Source organism: Equus caballus, chromosome 16 (assembly GCF_041296265.1).
Source record: "Equus caballus isolate H_3958 breed thoroughbred chromosome 16, TB-T2T, whole genome shotgun sequence".
Classification (NCBI taxonomy): domain Eukaryota; kingdom Metazoa; phylum Chordata; class Mammalia; order Perissodactyla; family Equidae; genus Equus; species Equus caballus.
In genome coordinates, this window is record NC_091699.1 from 83,347,151 (window position 1) to 83,367,903 (window position 20,753).

At 38.1% G+C, this 20,753-nt stretch overlaps 1 protein-coding gene across 6 annotated transcripts in view; it reads left to right on the top strand.

The window, feature by feature from the left end:
- The window catches only part of NCK1 (NCK adaptor protein 1), a 73,212-nt gene that overhangs the window by 5,571 nt on the left and 46,888 nt on the right, over nt 1-20,753 (top strand). Inside the window, exon 2 of one of the 6 annotated variants that reach the window (XM_070238187.1) lies at nt 5,861-5,922. The exons of the other annotated variants lie outside the window; for them this stretch is intronic. The gene's annotated coding sequence lies outside the window, so the exon portion shown is untranslated. The remainder of the gene's footprint in view (nt 1-5,860; nt 5,923-20,753) is intronic. 6 annotated transcript variants of the gene reach the window in all.

Genomic DNA, 20,753 nt, shown 5'->3' on the forward strand with positions numbered 1-20,753 from the left:
GTTGGATGGATATACAGTTTTTTAAAAATTCACCATTAATGGATATTTGATTAGTTCCCAGTTTTTTAGCTACTGTGAATACAGCTGCTGTAAACATTTACTTACAAGTCTTTTAGTGGACATACACAGTTATTTCTTTTGGGTATACTATCTGGGAGTAGAATTGCTCTGTCTTTGTCTATCAGTTTTTGATCCTGCTTGAACTAGCTCTCTGGCTGATCCATAGTAGTTTTCTGGGATTTCTCCCTTTACCATAAAACTAGCGACTCCCTTTGTCTTTCTTCTGTGTTAAATCTGTTTTCTGTGTATTATGTGGTTCTTTTTTTGGTTTGACTCTCTCCTTTTGATTCAGTATATCCCACAGTAGATTGTTGTGAACGGTTGAGATCTTGCATTAATGAAAACCTTTTTTTTGTCTTCCCACTTGATTTGGTTGGTAACGAATTCTAGGTTGGAAATAGTTTCCTTCAGAATTCTGAAGGTATCTCACCATTGTTTTCTAGCTTGTGATTCTTCAAAATTCTGATTCCTGGGGCAGGCCCGGTGGTGCAGTGGTTAACTTCACACGTTCTGCTTTGGTGGCCTGGGGTTGGCCGGTTTGGATCCCGCGTGTGGACCTACGCACCACTTTTCAGGCCATGCTGTGAGAGGTGTTCCACATATAGAGTAGAGGAAGATGGGCACAGATGTTAGCTCAGGGCTGGTCTTCCTCAGCAAAAAAGAGGAGGATTAGCAGCAGATGTTAGCTCAGGGCTGATCTCCTCCCCTCAACCCCCCAAAAAAAGAAAAATTCTGATTCCTGATCCTAATTTTTTACCTTTCTGGGATTTTGTATCTCTTGTATTCCAAAATTTCTTGAGGGTGTGATTTGGCATACATCTATTTTTGTGTGTTTTCTTGGATATTCACTGTGATTGTGTCCTCCAAATCTGCAAAATTATGTTCATCAGTTCTGGGAAATTTTCTTGAATTATTTCATTGATGGTTGTTAGTCTTCTAGGGCTGTCATAACAAAATACCACGGACTGGGTGGTTTAAACAACAGGAATTTATTTTCTCATAGTTCTGGAGGCCAGAAGTTCAAGATTAAGGTGCCCTCAGAGTTGGTTTCTGATGAGATTTCTTCTGGGCTTGTAGACAGCTTCCTTTCACTGTGTCCGTACAAGGCCTTTTTGTGGAAGGAGCCATTATCTTTCTCTCTCCACTGAGAACTGAGGGCACCATTTCTGTTGGATTAGGGCCCAACATTTAGACACTTGTAACTTCATTTAACCTTAATTACCCCCTAAAGGCCTTATTTCCAGATACAGTCACATTGGGGGTTAAGGCTTCCTCATGAATGTTGCAGGGAGGGGGGGATGCAACACAATTCAGTCCATAACAAAGGTTTCCTCTCCTCCCTTTTGTTTCTCTCTGAAACTTCTGTTATTTGTTTGAATCTCTTAGACTCGTTCTCTAGTAGTATTTTTCCTCCTATTTTTCATCTGCTGGGCTTTTTGCTCTGTTTTTTATGGGAGGTTTCCTTAACTTTATTTCCTAGCTTTCTGTTAAATTTTTCATTTTTCCTGTCAAGATTTTGATTTCCCAAGATTTCTTCTTTGTTCTCTTAAAAATGGTGTCTTACAGAGAGTGTCCTGTGCTTTCGTGGATGCACTGTCATGTCTGAGGCTATAAATGACTTTTTGTTAAAACCCTTTTTCTTTTTGCAGACTCTTCTAAATTTTTTCCTGGTCCCTAATTTTTATGTTGGAGGCTTACTTCTGGTGTCAGTAATCTTTGGATGTTATCTTGTGATCAAAAGCCTGGATTGATGGAGACCTAAAAGCCTTTGATCTTTACTGTGTGGTGGTCCAGGTGAGCGGTTTCTGAGAAAACCCTGACATCTGGGAGGTGTTTCCTCTTGGGTCACGTTCATGAGGGAAAACTCAATCTGCTTGAGGGCTGAAGGTTTGGCCACCAGTTTTTTTGGTGTCAGGGACTAGCTTTCTCATTCCTCGCCTTTTGGTAGGTACATAGACCTTTTAATTATATCTGGTGACCCCTACTTCAGGGTGGGGTAGCCTACCATCAGGTAGATTTGGGGAGGAAACTTCTAAGGATTTAACTGCCTCTCAGACAGCTTTCACCCAGTCTTCCTTATTTGACTCCCTCTTTTCTCAGTTTAAGCAGTACCAGGTGCTGTCAGTTCCTCCCTCTTTTTGAGGATTCTGAGTATAAATTGGGCTTCTCAACTCCTGGCTTCACCTTTCTGCAGTTCACTTGGGTTAGTTACCAGTTATCCCTCTGTCTGTTAGCTTCTGAAATTTTGTTGCTATTGTTCACGTTTCTGTGTTTTGCACATTATGTTAATTTCTTTTTTAAAAAAACCTTTATGTATTAAGTCCACTATTTTAATTGGAACCCCTGAAAAACCCTGTTTGTACTGCCCTCAGCTAAGAATGGTTTTACATTTTTAAAGGATTGTGAAAAAGGAGATGATGATGACTCTGGACAGAGACTATGTGTGGCCTAAAACATTTACTATCTGATTCTTTACAGAAAAAGTTTACCTATCTTGTCCTTCTCATAAAGTTTCTGATTACTTTCTTTTTTTTGAGGAAGATTAGCCCTGAGCTAACTACTGCCAATCCTCCTCTTTTTGCTAAGGAAGACTGGCCCTGAGCTAACATCTATGCCCATCTTCCTCTACTTTATATGTGGGACGCCTACCACAGCATGGCTTTGGCCAAGAGATGCCATGTCCATACCTGGGATCCAAACCAGCGAACCCTGGGCTGCCGAGAAGTGGAACGTGCGCACTTAACCACTGGGCCGGCCCCTCTGATTACCTTTAATAAAACTGTTTCTAGACTACCACTTTTCTCCCACTCAAGCTTCAGTTTACAATCTTGGAACTTCCTGAAGTTATTTGTTTTAATTTAGTCTAGTGCATATTATGTAAATTATGACTAAGAATTGGTAGGATATACTCATATAGATATGAGGTATTTTTAATGTAAAATCCCAAAGAGTAGGAAAAGCAAAATGTTGAAGAAATAATCACAGAACACATAATATGTGTATGTATGCATTGTTCTTTGTCTTGTCATCTAAGTATAGAACATAGACACATAAACTTTGAAGAATGAGGCATGGGGCAGTTGTCATAATGAGAACAGGCCAAGTCATATTTTAAATGAGCCGTTTTCATTGGCCCTCTCTGTACTTGGTAAATTGTAACTGGCAGAATGAATTGGCTCTAGGCAAGAAGCTGTTAAATACATAATATATATATATTTATATATACACTCCAGGCAGTAATATATATACATATGTGTAAATGTGTGTATATATACATATACATATATATGTAGTTGTATTTTTCCACCTGATACCAGTCAGAAATGAGAGGGAGAATTAATGTGAGCCACATATCAGTGTGGGAGAAACGAGAATTACATTGTTATAGGAAATAAAATAAAATGTCTTTTCCTTTAAGTCCTGGCTGCCAGAGAACTCAGTAATGTTTAGTCTTAATTGTGTGAGCAGTCTCATTACAGGTTTTTTGTATAATTCTTTCTTTCTTCTAAATGGTATCTTGTCTTTAGTATTTGTCACCATTATTATTTTTTTTTTTTTGAGGAAGATTAGTGCTGAGCTAACATCTGCTGCCAGTCCTCCTCTTTTTGTTGAGGAAGACTGGCTCTGAGCTAACGTCTGTGCCCATCTTCCTCTACTTTTTATATATGGGACGCATGCCACAGCATGGCTTGCTGAGCTGTGCCATATCCACACCTGAGATCTGAACTGGTGAACCCCTGGGCCGCTGAAACGGAACGTGCGAAGTTAACCACTGCGCCACTGGGCCAGCCCCCATTATTTTTTAATATGTATACTCTAAACTCGTTTCTATGAATATACAAACTTATGCTCACTCTTTTAAAAAAATAGAATCATATATTACATCTTGTTTTCTAACTTGGCTTTTATAAACATCCTTCCATTTCAGTATATATGTATTTAAAGATTCTGAAGTCATACAGCTTAAATCCCAGTATGGTCTTCATCAGTATTTGTTTGGGCTTAGGCCTCTATAAGCCTCATTTTTCTCATCTGTAATATGGGGATGATACTGAATCACAGGATTATTATAAGGTTTAAATGAGAATTCATAAAGCCATTTAATGATAAGCAGTGTTTGGTGCACATTAAGAGCTTTAGAATTGATTTTTAGATGTGAAACGACTGAGTTCTAAGATATAGATGTTTAAAATGTTGCTAACTGTTGCCAAACTGCTATTCAGAAAAAAAATACCAATTTTCATCTTTACCAAACAGTGTTCCCTAACTCTGCATTATCATTCTAATTTTGCCAATTTGGTCGGCAAAAAAACTGACAGAACTAAAAGAAGAATTAGACAAATTTATAAGCATAATATGGGATGTTTTAGCATACCTCTCTGAGTAATTATTACAACAATAAGACAAGTCAAAAGAAAAGATTTGAACAATGTAATTAACACATGAGTCTAATTGACATGCACAGAACATTTCACCCAGCACCTGTAGAATACAGATTTTTTTCAAGTGCCTGTGGAAATTTCCCCCAAATTGACGTATGCTGGACCATAAAAAATATGGAAATAATCGATTCTAGAGTGTGTGCTCTGACATGTTGGAATTAAGCCAGGAATCAATTATAAAAAATAACTAGAAAATTGTCAGCTCTATGGAAACTAAACAGTATACGCCTAAGTAACCCAGAGATTAAAGAAGAAATACCATTAAACTATTTTGAACTGAATGGTGAAAATAATGACATAACTCAAGCGATACAGGTAAGCTGTGCTTAAATGAAAGTTTATAAACTTAAAATAGATATGTTAGAAAGAATGAAGCCTAAAAATGGTTGAAAGGACTTCCGGGTAAAGATGGGTGAGTGAAAGATGTGTTTACATTTACTCCCCTCCAAAGCCCACCAAGGTGATAGTAAAGGATATTTTTTAAAAGATCTGAACTATGCAGGTAAGGAGAATGAAAGAAGCAATAAAATTTGGAAGCTGCAAAGCAAACAGACTGATGGAAACTTCTTAGTAGACTTAAAAATGTTCAGTTCTAAACTGGCAGTAGAAAAAATGGAAGAGTCTTCAGGCTTAGGAATTGGCAGCATCAGGTATTTTTGTCAAAGAGGGGTGAGAGTGGTGCTAAAAGCAGGATTGCTTGAAAGTCTGTTTAAAAAGCAGCTCAATCAATCATAATAGGGAAAAAGTAGAAACAACCCAAATGTTCATCAGCTGGGTAAATAAAATGCATATCCACACAGTGGAACATTATTTGGCAATAAAAAGTTATGAAGTAATGATACATGTTACAACATGAATAAACCTTGAGAACATGCTAAGTGAAAGAACTAGTCACAAAAGACCACATGTAATGAATCTGTTTGTATGCTGTGTCCAGAAAATGCAAATCTGTAGACAGTAAATTAATGGTTGCCTAGGGCTGGGAATAGGGGAGATTAGAGGGAAATAACTACTCAAGGGTATGGGATTTCTTTTTGGTGTGATGAAAATGTTCTAAAATTAATTGTGGTAATGGTGCACAACTCCGAATATACTAAAAGCCATTGAATTGTATGCTTTAAGTGGGTCTGTTGTGTAGTATGTGAGTTATATATCTCAGTAAGCTATTACCAAAAAAAAAAAAAAAAAAAAGAGCTTCAACCTAGATCGCTTTGTCAATTTGTATAGCTAAGTGACTGCCCTCTTTGGTCGCTAGACATAATTGAAGGCCAGGTGTCCTACAGAAAACACCTAGATTTAAGTGAATGTGCTCGATGTTGGGACCCTTATTGAGGCCTCTTCTCCTGTTTGGCTCCCAGAATTCTGGCAATCAAATAAGAACTTAGAGGATGCTTCTCTTAACCAGCCCAAGAAGAAAACTGTAAGTTATTCACAATCAGCTTTTAGGGCCCTACTTTTAAATATGAGTGGAAAAGCAAGGATCACCAGGTGCAGGAGGAAAGCTTTTAGTACGAGACGAAAACAAATATAAAAAAAGAATTTGGGACAATTAGAACAAAAAAAGAGCTCTTGAAAATTACAGCATAATAGCAAGAAGAAAACACTCTATCTTCTTTAGAAGAATGGAAGTTAAAGTAGAGAAGACCTTTCATAAAGTACAGGGAAAGTTGGAAAATAGATGAAAAAGGATAAAAGCTTTGTTCAGGAGATCACCTTCCAAATAACAGAAGTGCTGGTGAGAGAGAACAGAGAAAAGAGCAGGGAAGAAATATGTATCTTGAAATATTCAAGAAAAATCCTCACAGTTGAGGAACGTCATTTTGTAGATTGAGGCCCTTTGGGTTTTCAGGAAAATGGATGAAAATAGACATATACTTGCAATCAGAGTCTAGTCAGGAAAATGATGACCACACCTCTTATTGTAACAGAATTTAAAGAATTGTTTAGCCAACTGTTATGGGTTGAATTGTGTCCCCTAAAAAGATTTGTTGAAGTCTTACCCCTTGTACCTCATAAGGCGACCTTATTTGGAGAGAGTCTTTACAGAGGTCATCAAGTTAAAGTGAGATCATTAGAGTGTACCCTAATCCAATATGACTGGTATTCTTTAAAGACGGTGGGGATATTCAGACACAGATTTGGACACAGCATGCCCAGAGGGAAGATGGCCATCTACAAGCTGAGGAATGCCTGAGGTTACCAGAAACTAGGAGAGAGGCTTGGAATTGGTCTTCCCTGGTGCCTTCAGAGAGAGCATGGCCAATACCTTGATTTCAGACTTCCAGTCTCCAGAGCTGTGAGTTGGATTTCTGTTCTAAAGCAACCTCGTTGTTGTTACTTTGTTACAGCAGCCCTCAGAAAGTAATACGCTAAATAATTGGAGAATTGAAAAGGCAATAAGAGATTGCTGAGATGTCACAGAGATTGTAACTGTACAAAGTAATTACTAGCCCCTCAGGCTGAGAGAACAAAGAGAAGAGGTTGGGAATTTTAGGCTTACTAGGAGTTTGAAGAGTGGCCCCGAGGTGCTGAAACTCAAACTTCTGAGGAGTTTACTTCCTGCTCAGGAAGTGGAGATATTTTAAGAGACTTGATGAGGCTGGTCTGGGAATGGCAGGAAAAACGCAAAAGCAAAAAATTGCTAACTGGAACCAACTGCTGCTACTGGAACCATTGCTATTGCTAGAGTGAAGGTTGTTGGTTGATGGTTGTTGGTTCATGCTGACTTGAAGTTTTCTCCCTATTCTCTCCTTCAGTCCTCAGTGTCTTTTCTAGTGCCCCTTAATAGGCAGAGTCTATCCAGGAGCCAGCTAGCAAAGGAGAAGTGTGATTTGCAGGGTTCCAGCCCCTCAGCTTTACAAAGCAGAGAAGAAGAGAGTAGGTTTGAAGCCAAGGACAATAACTTAATAACTAGTACGCTGAGACACTGAGGTGTGTCATTGTGAAATTTTGGAATACATGGGACAAAAAGATCCTGTAAACTTCCAGAGGGGAGGAAATGGGTCATATTACAGAGGTTCAGTACTCTCAACTGCAACCTCACAAGAAGGAAGGCAGTGAGCAGTGTCCTCAAAATCTGATTGGAAAGTGATTTCCAAGCTAGAACTCTACCTCGTCAAATTACTAAGCGTAAGTAGAGTGTAAGACGTTTAAATTATGCAAGGTCTCCAAAAATTTCACTTCCTCACTTCCTTTGTCAGAAAGTTGTGGTGCGATTTGCTCCTCCTACCAAAAGGGAGGAGTACACCTCAGTGAAAGAGGAAGGTGAGAGAGAGAGGAAATGGTAAATCAAATTCTACAGAGACAAAGGGGATCCTGAAGTGATAGTGAGGAGGATCCCCTGATGGGTAACTGATTATCAGATGAAAGAGCAGTAAGCCCAGATTTGGGCAGGTGAGAAGGGGCTGGTAGTTTTATGACAGTGAAATTAATAGAATATCCAATGTCCTATATCTCAGTTTGGGCAGTAGGCAGAGTTTGGAGTTGAATTAGTGATATCTTTTGTTTGCCTGGGTTTTTATATTGGAGTTTCAGAGCTTCATTCTGGAATTATTTCTCTCTTGTACTCTCCCTTAGATGATCTCATTCAATCATCTGATTTTAAATAGTATTGATATGTGACTGATTCACAAATTTATGTCTCTAGGCAAAACCTCTGCTCTGAGCTCCAGAGTCATATATTATATCCTTTATCTATTGCTGTGTAAAAAACACTCCAAAACTGAGTGGTTTAAAATGATTATCATTTCTTTTTGCTCATGAATCTGCATTTGGGCAGGACTTGGGTGGAGATGGCTTGTCTCTGTTTCATGTGGTATGATCTAGGGTGGCTGGTGGAGGTATTCATTTTTAAGATGGTTTACTCATATTGTTGACAAGTTGGTATTAACAGTTGGCTAGGACCTCTTTGACTGGCTGTGGATTAGGGACCTGTGGATTTCTACATAGGCTGCTTGGGCTTCATCATAGCTCCAAGATCAAGCATCTCTAAGGTGTCTGGCAAAAGCTGAAACACCTTTTATGTCAGCCTTGGAAGTTGCATGGCTTCACTTCTGCATTGTAATAAGTCTACCTGGATTCAAGAGAAGGGACGTTAACTGTCCCCTCCTTAAGAGGTCGGGTCTAAATCACATGTAAGAAAAGCATGTAGGATGGGAGATACTGTTTTCAGCCATCTTTGGGAAATACAGTATGCCACATGTATCAAGCTATTTCCTTGATATTGCCACTTCGATATCTTGTGGATATTTTGAACTTGGGACAATCAAAACAAATTCTTGATTCCTTTACTTTTAAACTGCCCCCCCCCCCCCCAATCTGTCCATTCTTCAAGCTTTTCCCATTTCATTTAATGGTGTTACCATCCACCCAGTAGCTAAAAGCCAGAAGTCATACCTGATTCCTTACTTCAGCCCCCAAACACTTCCAATCCATCAGTAAGTCCTGACTCTTCTTCCTCCAAATACATCTTGAATTCTTCTGTTCTCTATCTACATGGTCACCAAACCACTCAAGTCCAGACTACCATCATCTCTTCACTTGGACTCTTGGCCTTTTAACTGGTCTCTTTTTTTGGACTGCTGAATTATAGTTTCTTGTCATTTGTTTTTATTTTATCAACATATAGTTGACACATTATATTAGTTTCAGGGGTACAACATAATGATTCACTGTTTGTATTAACTGATCTTTTTGGGGAGGGGTGTTAAATACGCATCAAATTTACTGTCCTAACTGCTTTTTTTCTTTTAAAGATTGGCACCTGAGCTAACATCTGTGGCCAATCTTTTTTTCTTTTCTTTTCTTCTTCTTCTCCCCAAAGCCCACCAGTACATAATTGTATATTCTAGTTATAGGTCTTTCTGATTGTGCTATGTGGGACACCGCCTCAGTATGGCCCAATGAGCAGTGCTATGTCCACGCCCAGGATCCTAACCCTGGGCCACCACAGTGGAGTGCACATACTTAACCACTCAGCCACAGGGCCGGCCCCCATCCTAACCATTTTTAAGTCTACAGTTCAGTATTGTTAAATATATTCACATTGTTGTGTAACCAGTCTCTGAAATTTTTTCATCTTGCAAAACTGAAACTTTGTACCCATTAAACAAGTCTTCATTTTCCATCCCCCAACCCCTGGCAACCACCATTCTTCTTTCTGTTTCTATGAATTTGATTGCTCTAGGTAACTCTTGTAAGTGGAATCATATGGTGTTTGTCTTTTGTGATGCTTTATTTCACTTAGCATAATGTCCTGAGGGTTCATCTATGTTGTCACGTGTCAGAATTTCCTTTCTTGGGGGGCTGCCCCGTGGCTGAGTGGTTGAGTTTGCACGCTCCTCTTTGGCCGCCTGAGGTTTCGCTGGTTCGGATGCTGACCATGGACATGGCACTGCTCATTGAGCCATGCTGGAGCAGCGTCCCACATAGCACAACCAGAAGGACCTGCAACTAGAACATACAACTGTGTACTGGGGGGCTCTGGGGAGAAGGAGGAGAAAATAAAATTGTCAACATATGTTAGCTCAGGTGCCAATCTTAAAAAAACAGTTTTTTCCTTTCTTTTTAAGGCTGGTAATATTCCATTGAATATATATACTACATTTTGTTTATCCATTCGTCTGTTGATGGACACTTGGGTTGCTTCCACTTTTTAACTATTATGAATGATACTGCTATGAACAGGCATGTACAAATATCTGTTCAAGTCTCTGCTTTCAGGAATTGCTGGGTCATATAGTAATTCTCTGTTTAATTTTTTAAGGAACTGCCATATTGTTTTCCATAGTGGCTGTACCATTTTACATTCCCACCAGTAGTGCACAGAGGTTCCAATTTCTCCACATCCTCACCAACTCTTGTTATTTCCTTCCTCCCTTCCTTCCCCCCTCCCTCCCCCTGCCCCTTCCCCTTCTTTCCTCCCCCTACTTCTTAGTGGATACGACATGATATATCTCTGTGGTTTTAATTTGCTTTTTCCTAATGATTAATGATGTTGATCATCCTTTCATATGCTTGTTGTCCATTTGTGTATCTTTGGAGAAAAGTCTAAGTCCTTTGTTTTTTAACTGAGTTTTATTATTGTTGTTGAGTCCTATTGGTCTTTTTATTGCTACTGTTTTCTTTCCTTTTAACTCATTCTTTTATTTGACCTTAAAAATTTTTTTATTTTATTTTATTTTTCTCTCCCCAAAGCCCCAGTACATAGTTGTATGTCCTAGTTGTAAGTCTAAAAATTTTTATTATTATTTATTTATTTTTTATTTTATCGAGGGCATATTGGCTTTTAACTGTGTTAATTTCAGGTGTACATTATTATATTTCAGTTTCCTTTTAACTCATTCTTCACACAGCAGTCAGAGAAATGTTTTTAAGATTTCTGTATTAGTCATGGTATAGTAACAGCTCTAATAAGCAACAAATCTCAGTGGCTTAACACAATGGAGGTTTATATTACTTTCTCACATCACAGTCCAGTGTATATGTGTGATGGAGTAGGAGTGGAGACGTAGGAATGGAGACACCTCTGCTCCATGCAGTCACACAGGGACACATGCTCCTCTGTCTTTTTCAGTCATCACTATCATCAGCATGTAACTTCTGAGGTTGTCTTGAAAAGGGAAGAGAGTATGGAGGAAGATTTTAGGGCCCAGGCTGGAAGTGGCACATATCACTTTCACCCACATTCCATTGGTCACAACTGAGTCACATGATCACACCTAACTACAGGGGTGGCTGGGAAATGTAGTGTCTCAATGTTCTAATGGAGGAGACGACACAGATGTTAATGAGCACTAGTAGTCTCTGTCACAGTGTGTATTGGATTAAAACTCCCCTGCTTACCACTTTCCCCCTTATTGTTCTCAGGCCACATTAGACTAGGTTGTTTGCCATAACATGCCAAGTTTTTTCCCTCCTAGAACATTTGTGTTTTGCAGTTTCCTTTGCTTAGAGCACTCTACTTTAAATATTTACATGACTGCCTCTTTTTCATTTTAAAGTGTCAGCTTAAAATCCATCTCTAAAATCCCTAACTAAAGTAGCCCTCCTATTCTCTGTCTTCTATGATAGCACTGTGTTTATATCTGTCACAGCATTTATCACCATCTATAATTATTTTTTTGAAAAATTTTGTTTGCTTTACCTATGTGCTCTGCTAGAAAGAGATGTCTGTCTTTCTCACTGTTATATCTCTGCTTAGCACACACTAGTCATTCAATAAATGTCTTGTTTGAGTGAATGACTATTAAACAGAACAGACTAAAGTGGAGAGACTGGAGTGAGTTATAACCAAGATCTCTTAGGGTAATTTAGATGAATTGCTGAGGGCTTGGGTTTTAGTAATGGCAGTGTCAGTTGAAAAGAAAAGAATGAATGAAAGATATTTCAAGGGAGAAACCAACACAAATTGCTGTGTGACTTAACTGGGGAGTCTGGGTGAATGGGATGATAGTGTGTTATCATTAACAGATTAGTAAAGAGGATAGAAGAGTTGGCTTTTTGGAGATGATGAGTTGGCATTGGTGCTTGCAGAGTTTGAGCTGATAGCAAGACATTCAAATAGAAATGTTTGGCAATGGTAGCTTGAATTAGAGAACACAATTGGAATTACAGATTTGGGAGTCAACTGGCCAAAGGTGATAAGATGAAGCCATAAAGATGGATGATCTATTGAGAAGAGCAAATGGCTCAAGGGGAGAAAAAAGCAGAGCCAGAAATGGGAACCAGGAGTAGGTGGAGAGAGAGAAGGAGAACCAATTTAATAAAACGTTAAGGAAACCAGCAAAGAGTTTCGGGAAAGAGGGATGGTTAGCTTGGCTGCCTCTAATGTGGCTAGTCTTTGTGATATGCATTTGAAATGTTGCCTTCCATGAAGTCTATAAAATGGTGATAATAATATCTTGTTCATAAGGTTGCTGTGGGGATTATTAACATATTGTATTAAAAACACTTAGTATACTTGCTCTGTCTACTAAGTGTCCAGTAAACCATTTCTGAAGTGAAATACAGTGAGACAATACAGTTAGGCATCAAGGAGGCATTAAGTTCAGCATTAAAAAGTTTTTGTAGAGGGAGAAGACTTTGGGGCTTGTAGCAACTGTAGGGGAGGAAGACATTTGCTCTGCCTGCTGTGGGTTCTTCTGGTCGGAGAACAAATTAAATTCACATTTAATAATAACAGGATAACAGAATAACAGGAGAAAATTAAACAAAGCTTTATAACATGTATACATGGGAAAGGCTCAGGCAACCTGAGCAACTCGCCAAAATGGCTGAAGTCACCACCTTAAATATCCTCCTCAGCTAAAGACAAAGGAGGATGTTGGTGGTGGGGGAGTCAGTTACAGGAGGTTACAAGACAAGTGTAGTAAACAAGATGCAGATTTAAGTCCTTGCCTTCTGCACTGATAAGAGTTTCTAGAGATAAGGTCATCCCCCCTTCTTCCTGGTACAGAGAGGGAGACACCTTTACAGATGGAGATTTCCCTTACAATGTAAATGTCTCTTAACAAAGGGTAAGTAAATTCTACTTTTCAGAGTTGCTTTCCTGTCTGCAGTTTTTAAAAGTAACCAGCCCAAAATAATCCTCATGCCGAAGAGACATATCTTAGGGTGGCCAATTCCAGTCCCCCACACAAATTTTCTTTAGAGATAGATTCTAAATGTTAGAGTAAGTTAGAATTATACTAAAAGGCTATATAGAGGTGACGTTTATAAATTTATTTTGAAATGTTTTCAGTAGGAATTTTCTGGTGTGAAAGTATACAAAATCATAGCAGTACAATGGCAGTTCATCTGTTTATGCTTCTTAACCACATCCTTTTACTGAATCTTGTTCCGGAAGCATTTATAATGTAGGTGCCCCTTTGAAAGGCGTTGTTCTTTAAAGTAGTTTGGGATTAAATTCTTATTTAACATCGAAATGAAATGAGAGTAGGTTTAAAATGGAAGCATAATATTATTATGTCAAATTGTGCTAACACCATCTTCTTAGAGCATCTGACTTTTTTTGGTAGTGGAACTTGCTAATGGATAGTATGGAGAAATTCCAATTCCTTTCTATAGATGCCACAGGATTCTGTTTCCAGATAAAATAAGAGCCATGAACACAAGGGAAAGTAGGAGCTTTCTTGCATTCCTTTTCATTCTCATCTTTTAAAGTTTGTTCATCTTTCTGTTTAGGGGACTTTGGTGGGTTAGCTGGGCACAGTTTGGTGTTGTCTCATAGCTTGCATGATCAATCATTTTTTTTCTCTCAACATGTATTAGAATGGAAAAAAGTAAATTATTGATGCCTGTCTTATGTTCAGTAGTAGTATAAGTAATAGTAGTTTGGAATAAAGGATAAGGTAAAAAGGCCAGGTAGGTAAGGAAAGAAGTGTTTAAAAATGGAGGAGGGTAGGAGAAAAAGAAATTGAGAGATAAATAATTGGTGGAAAGAACTATCTAAAGTTTATCTTTCCCTTAGCCTCACATTTCAACTTGCAGTGAATTAGCAGTTGAAAATTGCTTTGCCAGTAGCATATAATTGGTGACTTTTAGGTTATTTGCTATCTGGAAAAAACATAACTTCCTTATAAAATTCAGATAAAACTATGATTGAATTTATATCTCCATACAATTGGTGTTGGAGTTTTTAGCATTAGGTAGGAGGATAGGGCAGGGAAGGAAAACTATGTTGCAGGCACTGTACTAAGTGTTTTACATATTACTTTGTTTAATCTTCATGACAACCCTGTAGGTAGGTGTTACCAAAACACAGAGAGGTTATCTAGCTCAGTGTCACACACATAATAAATGGCAGAGCAAGAATTCAAACTGTGGTGTTTCTATTCTCTTGTAATTACTTTTTATTTATTCCTTTGCTTTGTTTTACAATTCCATTCAGTCACTGAGTCTTGTTGGCTTTAAAAGAAAAAGCTTTATTGAGATATAATTCACATACCAAACAATTTACCCATTTAAAGTATGCAGTTCAATGGCTTTTTAGTATTTTCTCAGAGTTTTGCAGTCGTCACCACAATTTAGAACATTTGCAACACCTCAAAAAGAAACCCCACTCCTGTTAGTCGTCACCCTCTGATCTCCCCTACCCCTAGGCAACCATTAGTTTACTTTCTGTCTCTAAAGATTTGCTCATTCTGAGCATTTCATGTAAATGGAGTCATATGTGGTCGTTTGTGACAGACTTTTTTCACTTAGCATAATGTTTTTAAGGTTCGTCTGTATTATAGCATGTATCAGTACTTCATTCTTTTTTATTGCTGAGAAATATTCCATTGTATGGATATACCGCATTTTATCCATTCATCAGTTGATGGACATTTGGATTGTTTCTACTTTTGACTATTATGAATAATACTGCTATGAACATTCACGTACAAATTTCTTTTATTGTGGTAAAATATACGTTACATAAAATTTACCATTTTAACTGTTTTTAAGTGTATAGTTCTGTGGCTTTAAGTACATTCACGTTGTGCAGCCGTCACCACCATCTATTTCCGGAACTTTTTTATCTCTCTCAGCTGAAACTCGGTATTCATTGAACACCGCTGTCCCATTCTCCCATCCCCCCATGCCCCCAGCCCCTGGCCATCACAATTCTACTTTCAGCCTCTACATATTTGACGACTATAGAAACCTTATGTAAGTGGAATCATACAATATTTGTCCTTTTATGATTGGCTTATTTCAGTTAGCATAATGTCTTCACAGTTTATCCATGTCGTAACACGTGTCAAAATTTACTTCCTTTTTAAGGCTGATAAGGGTTATGTGGTAACTATGTTTGGCCTTTTGACGAACTGCCAAAATCTTTTTCCAAGTGACTGTACCATTTTATGTTGCCACAAGCAGTGTATGAGGGTTCCAGCTTCTTCATGGCTTTCCGAATTCAAGCTACATTACCTTCTAACTGGCTTATTTCAGCAGTTTCCTTGGCTGGCCTCCTTGGTGATAATGTCACAACTGTGCCTCTCTGCTGTCCCCTTTCACCAATCCATAACGTTGTTCATTGTGTCATAAAAGTTTAGAACTGAAAGGAGCTGTAGAGAATCAGGAAAGTCACACCATTCTTTTTTTTTTTTTGAGGAAGATTAACCCTGAGCTAGCATCTGCTGCCAATCCTCCTCATTTTGCTGAAGAAGACTGGCCCTGAGCTAACATCTGTGCCCATCTTCCTCTACTTTATATGTGGGATGCCAGTTTGGGTAGGGAAGGCAATCCTGTTTCTGGTATAAGTGTAAATTCTGCTCCCTCCCAGAATGCAAGAATCCCAACCCCATCTTGCCACCTGTTCAGCTCTGGGTCTGATAAGTTGCTATTTGTATTCTGCAGGGATCCTGACTTGCTAGGATTTTGTCTCTTTTAGTAAGAAAGCTTTTTTATTATGATATTTTTCAAAAGTAAATTGATTGGGGCTAGTCCCGTGGCTGAGTGGTTAAGTTTGCATGCTCCGCTGCGGTGGCCCAGGGTTTTGCTGTTTGGATCTTGGGCGCAGACATGGCACTGCTCATCAAGCCATGCTGAGGCGGCATCCCACATGCCACAACTAGAAGGACCCACAACTAAAAATGCACACCTATGTACCAGGGATGCTTTGGGGAGAAAAAGGAAAAATAAAATCTTAAAAAAAAAGTAAGTTGATGATGTTTTTGATAATAGAGGATCTTATGAACAGAAGTTTTAAATTTCAACATAGTCAACTATGTGATTCCATTTATAAGGAATTCAAAATACGGCACTGTAGTGATAGAAAGCCAGTAGTTGCCAGGGGGGAGAGGATTGACTGTAAGGGGCACAAGGGAACTTTTTGGAGTGATGAAAATGTTTTACATCTAGATTGTGGTGCAGGTTATGCAATTTTATATGTTTGTCAAGACTTGTTAAATTCTATGCTTAAAATCCATGAATTTTATATCTCAACTGATTTTAAAGAGAATTTAATGTATTCATTTGTCAGTCTTTTCCATGTTTATTTATTTTTTCCTTTATTGTTTATGCTTTTTGAGTCTTGAGTTTGAGAAACTCTTCCCTTCTCTGGGATTTTTTTCCCGATTTTTCATTTTATTAATTTCTGCTCTTGATTTCCCTTATTATCTTGAAATGTACCCAGAATTTGTTTTAATCAGGTAGAATAAGACACATAAAGGAGAAAATGACTGTCGTGAAGGAAGAAGGTTTTACTCACAGTTCCCTAGAAACAGGAGGCACAGCATGCCATGCCATGCAGGGCCACATGGGGAAAGCACCAAGGTTGGTCAGGAGGCAGGAGTAGGGGGAAAGCCTGGGCCAGAGCCTTTATTGTGGTTTCTGTGGGAAGGAATGGATGTGGCAGGGTAGGCAAGCTTGAGCAAGTTTAGGATTGGATCGTTTGAATAATTTATAGCTCTGGGTGATAGGGATGGTCTCCAGTTGTGTAGTACCTGGCCCTGGGATGATTTTGGGCAGGGAAATATCTACTTGGTGTGAGAGTTTTTTAAAGGAGATGGTTGGGGTTATGGGCTACGGATTGGTTGGTTGTATATCAAAGATGTGCTCTCAGGCAAGTTGTTGCTATCTCTAGGAATTAGGGAACCCTGGAAGAGACAGTCCTTCCCTGGGTCAGAAGGGCCCTGCCATGTCAGAGCATCATAAAATATAGAAAATTAAAAAATGTGATTAATATGCTCATGCTTTCTTTAGGTTTACTCTGTTGTCTTTTTCTAGTTTCTTGATTGAAAATGTATTAGTTAAGCATATTCAGTCTTACTGTTTTATTACAAATCCATTAAGGCTGTAATTTGAGCTGAGCTCCACATTTTGATAATGTAGTACTTTTATTGTCACTTAGTTCTTACTTTGAAATTTCTATTGTGATTTTCTTTTTAATTTTTTGTTTAGGAGTCCATTTTTAAGTGTCCAAACATTTAAAGAATATTTTATTGGTGATTTCAACATTATACTGTGGCGAGAGAATGTGATCTTAGATATAAGTTCTTTGAAGTTTTTTTGTTTTCCTTTGTGACTCTTAATACATGATCACTTTTTTGAAAATGTTCCATTTGTACTTGAAAATAATTATATCCTTATTGTTTTGTTTGGTGGAGGGTTCTCTAAATAACTTAGATTAAACATTAGTTTTGTGGATCAAGTATTATGTATCCTTATGTTTTGACCTCTGATCTGTCAGTTTCTAATATAAGTAAATTAGAAGCTCATGCAGTGGTTGAATATTGATTAATTTCTTTCTTGTAATTCTATTACTTTTTGCCTTATTTATTCTTAGATATAAACAATTAAACAGTTGTGTTTTATCACAATTTTTCTTTACTTCTCCTTTTACTGTCTTTTGATGAATTGCTAATTGAATACTGCACACAATTCAGTCTGTAACAGTGGGAATGTAGAATCTTACCTATTGACCTCATTGCCGCAGGTATCGTATCCTTATGTGGCATCAGCCTCAGTTCCCAGATCCTCTGATATGCTAGGAATGGGTAATACAGTGATAAACAAGAGCAACAACATCCTTGATCAAAGATTTTGTAATTTTATTTCTTCTGGTATATTGTTTCTATCTTAGCAGTGATGGTGTTCCTGAAAGTACTTGCAGGTAGAATTGAAAGTTTTTTGCCCTTCAAAAGCACTAAAAAAATACATGTAATAAAGAAATAGTTGATGGCAAATATTATTTTCAGAAAAAAGCACATATGTTTCTTTATAGTAGCAAAATAGTCTGTTTGCCAAAAGGTACATATATCCTATACAACCTTATGCCTTTGTCACACAAACATTTCTTCACAATATCTACAGGGACCCATATAGTTTTAATAATAATTGGTTGAACCAACAATCTTTTTTTTTTGAGCAAGATTAGTCCTAACATCCACTGCCAACCCTCTGGTTTTTGCTAAGGAAGACTGGCCCTGAGCCAACATCTGTGCCCATCTTCCTCTACTTTATATGTGTGATGCCTGCCACAGCATGGCTTGATATGCGGTGCATAGGTCCATGCCTGGGATCTGAACCAGTGAACCCTGGGCCGCAAAAGCAGAGTGTGTGAACTTTGACCGCTGTGCCACCGGAGTGGCTCCCAAATATTTTTAAAATTAATTTTTAAAAATATTAGAATGGGTAATACTTGCCTGCTCTAAACACAAATTGATGATAAACTAGAAAGAATTTTAAAAGATAAAGCCTTGCTTAAAAATGAGATAAACTTATCCATAGAAGTAGTGGACTAGAAGTACAGCTTGTAAAATGGGGTTGAATCCATGGCTGTGCCAATATTTGGATATGGGAATAGTCAAGGTAGTCCTGAACTCATGTCCTGTAAGGTCATAGGGGCTGAAAGAGTCGCATGTGATACTGGAGACCAGAGCAGGGACACCATGCAAAACCTGAGACAAGGGTGCGTTGCCCCTCTTGTTAAAGGAGGCAAGCTGCAACTGCTACTTGAGAGTAAGGCTTATATGGTCACATCTAACTCCAAAGGAGGCTGCAAATGTAGTTTATTATTGTGGTTACCTTAATGTGCTGAGCTCAAAATTGGATAGTTCTGTTACTTAGGAAGAAGAGAACAAATAAAGAGGTAGACAACTAATGGTTTCTGCCATATGATGGTATAGAAATTCTAAGAAAGTACAAGAGAATTTCAGATTCAGTGGGATAAGTTTGGTTAGAGAGGGGCAAAAGTTAGGTAGATGCATTGAGAAAGGATTGACAGCTGCTCAGAAATGTCTGGGAAAATGATGCAAAGAAAACAAATGTGAATTAGGTCATAACGGCCTTTCAGGATTTTGCTGAGGGAGGAGAGGCATGCTATATTGAGGACTGAAGCACCATGCAAAGGGAGCAGGAAGTTATGATGTTGGTTCTGTAAATGTTAATTATCACATGCATAATATTCTGTTGAGGTGCCAAGGATACAAAATGAAATGAGACTTTTTGTCTATTTCCTCTAAGAACTTGTTGTTTTTAAATAGGGAGACATTATTTAAGCAGCCTATTTCAGTGGCAGGATGCCAAGTGCCTTAAATAGATAGAAGGTGTTGAAAGAGCATAGTGGAGAGGCATCTAATTCACTCTTATCTGATGAGGTTTCCTAGAGAAATGGACCTTGAATTTAGGTTCCAAAGAAGGAGGAATATAGAGATAAACATCCTTAAAGAATGCCAAATTTAGGGAACCAGAACATAGATCTTTATGTATGAGGAGAGCTTAGATGGAGAGTACTGAAGTGACTATGTGAAGGAGTTTTTATCCTGAGGGCTAGGGGGAACCACTGTAAGATTTTGAGTAGAGGCGTTTCAAGTTCAAATCACTCTGATTGTATGTGGAGACTCAGTAGTTAAGAATTTAATAGTTAAACAGAAAACATGGTATTATTCAGGAAAGACTTTTTTTTTAGGAAAAACTCGTAAGACACTTTATTAAAATCTTTTTTTTGCTACTGTGGGAAAAGAATAGACCATGATATTGTTTTCTTTACCTCATCATGTTTCCTTATACATTATTTACATCAGTTGATTTATTTTAAAAATTATATAATTCATACACTGACCATTGTTTTATTGCTTATGTAAATTTATCTAAACAGGGTTTTGACACTTGAAGCAGATTTAAGTATAAAGGACTAAAGTATCAAAAATGAAACACAAACATTAAACCTGGGAAGTTTAAATGTATATAACTTTTTCCAATTTGTTTAATTGTGATAAAATACATGTAACATAAAATATACCATCTTAACCTTTTTTGTGTGTGTGAGGAAGATTGGTCCTAAGCTAACATCCCATTGCCAGTGTTCCTTTTTGCTTAAGGAGGATTATCCCTTATCTAACATCTGTGCCAGTCTTCCTCTATTTTATATGTGGGACACCGCCACAGCATAGTTTGATGAGCAGTGTGTAGTTCTGCACCCAGGACCCAAACTCGTGAACCCTGGGCTGCTGAAGTGAAGCACGTGAACTTAGCCACTATGCTACCAGGCTGGCCCCCCATCTTAACCATTTTAAAATGTACAGTTCAGTGGTATTAAATCCATTCATATTGAGGAGCAACCATCACTATCATCTATTTCCAGACTCTTTGCATCTTGCAAAACAGAAACTCTATACCCATTAAACAATGACTCCTCATTTCTCCCTCTTCCCAACCTTTGGCAAAACCATTCTACTTTCTGTTTCTATGAATTTGACTACTCTAAGTACTTTATATAAGTGGAATCATAGAGTAACTGTCTTTTTGTGACTAGCTTATTTCACT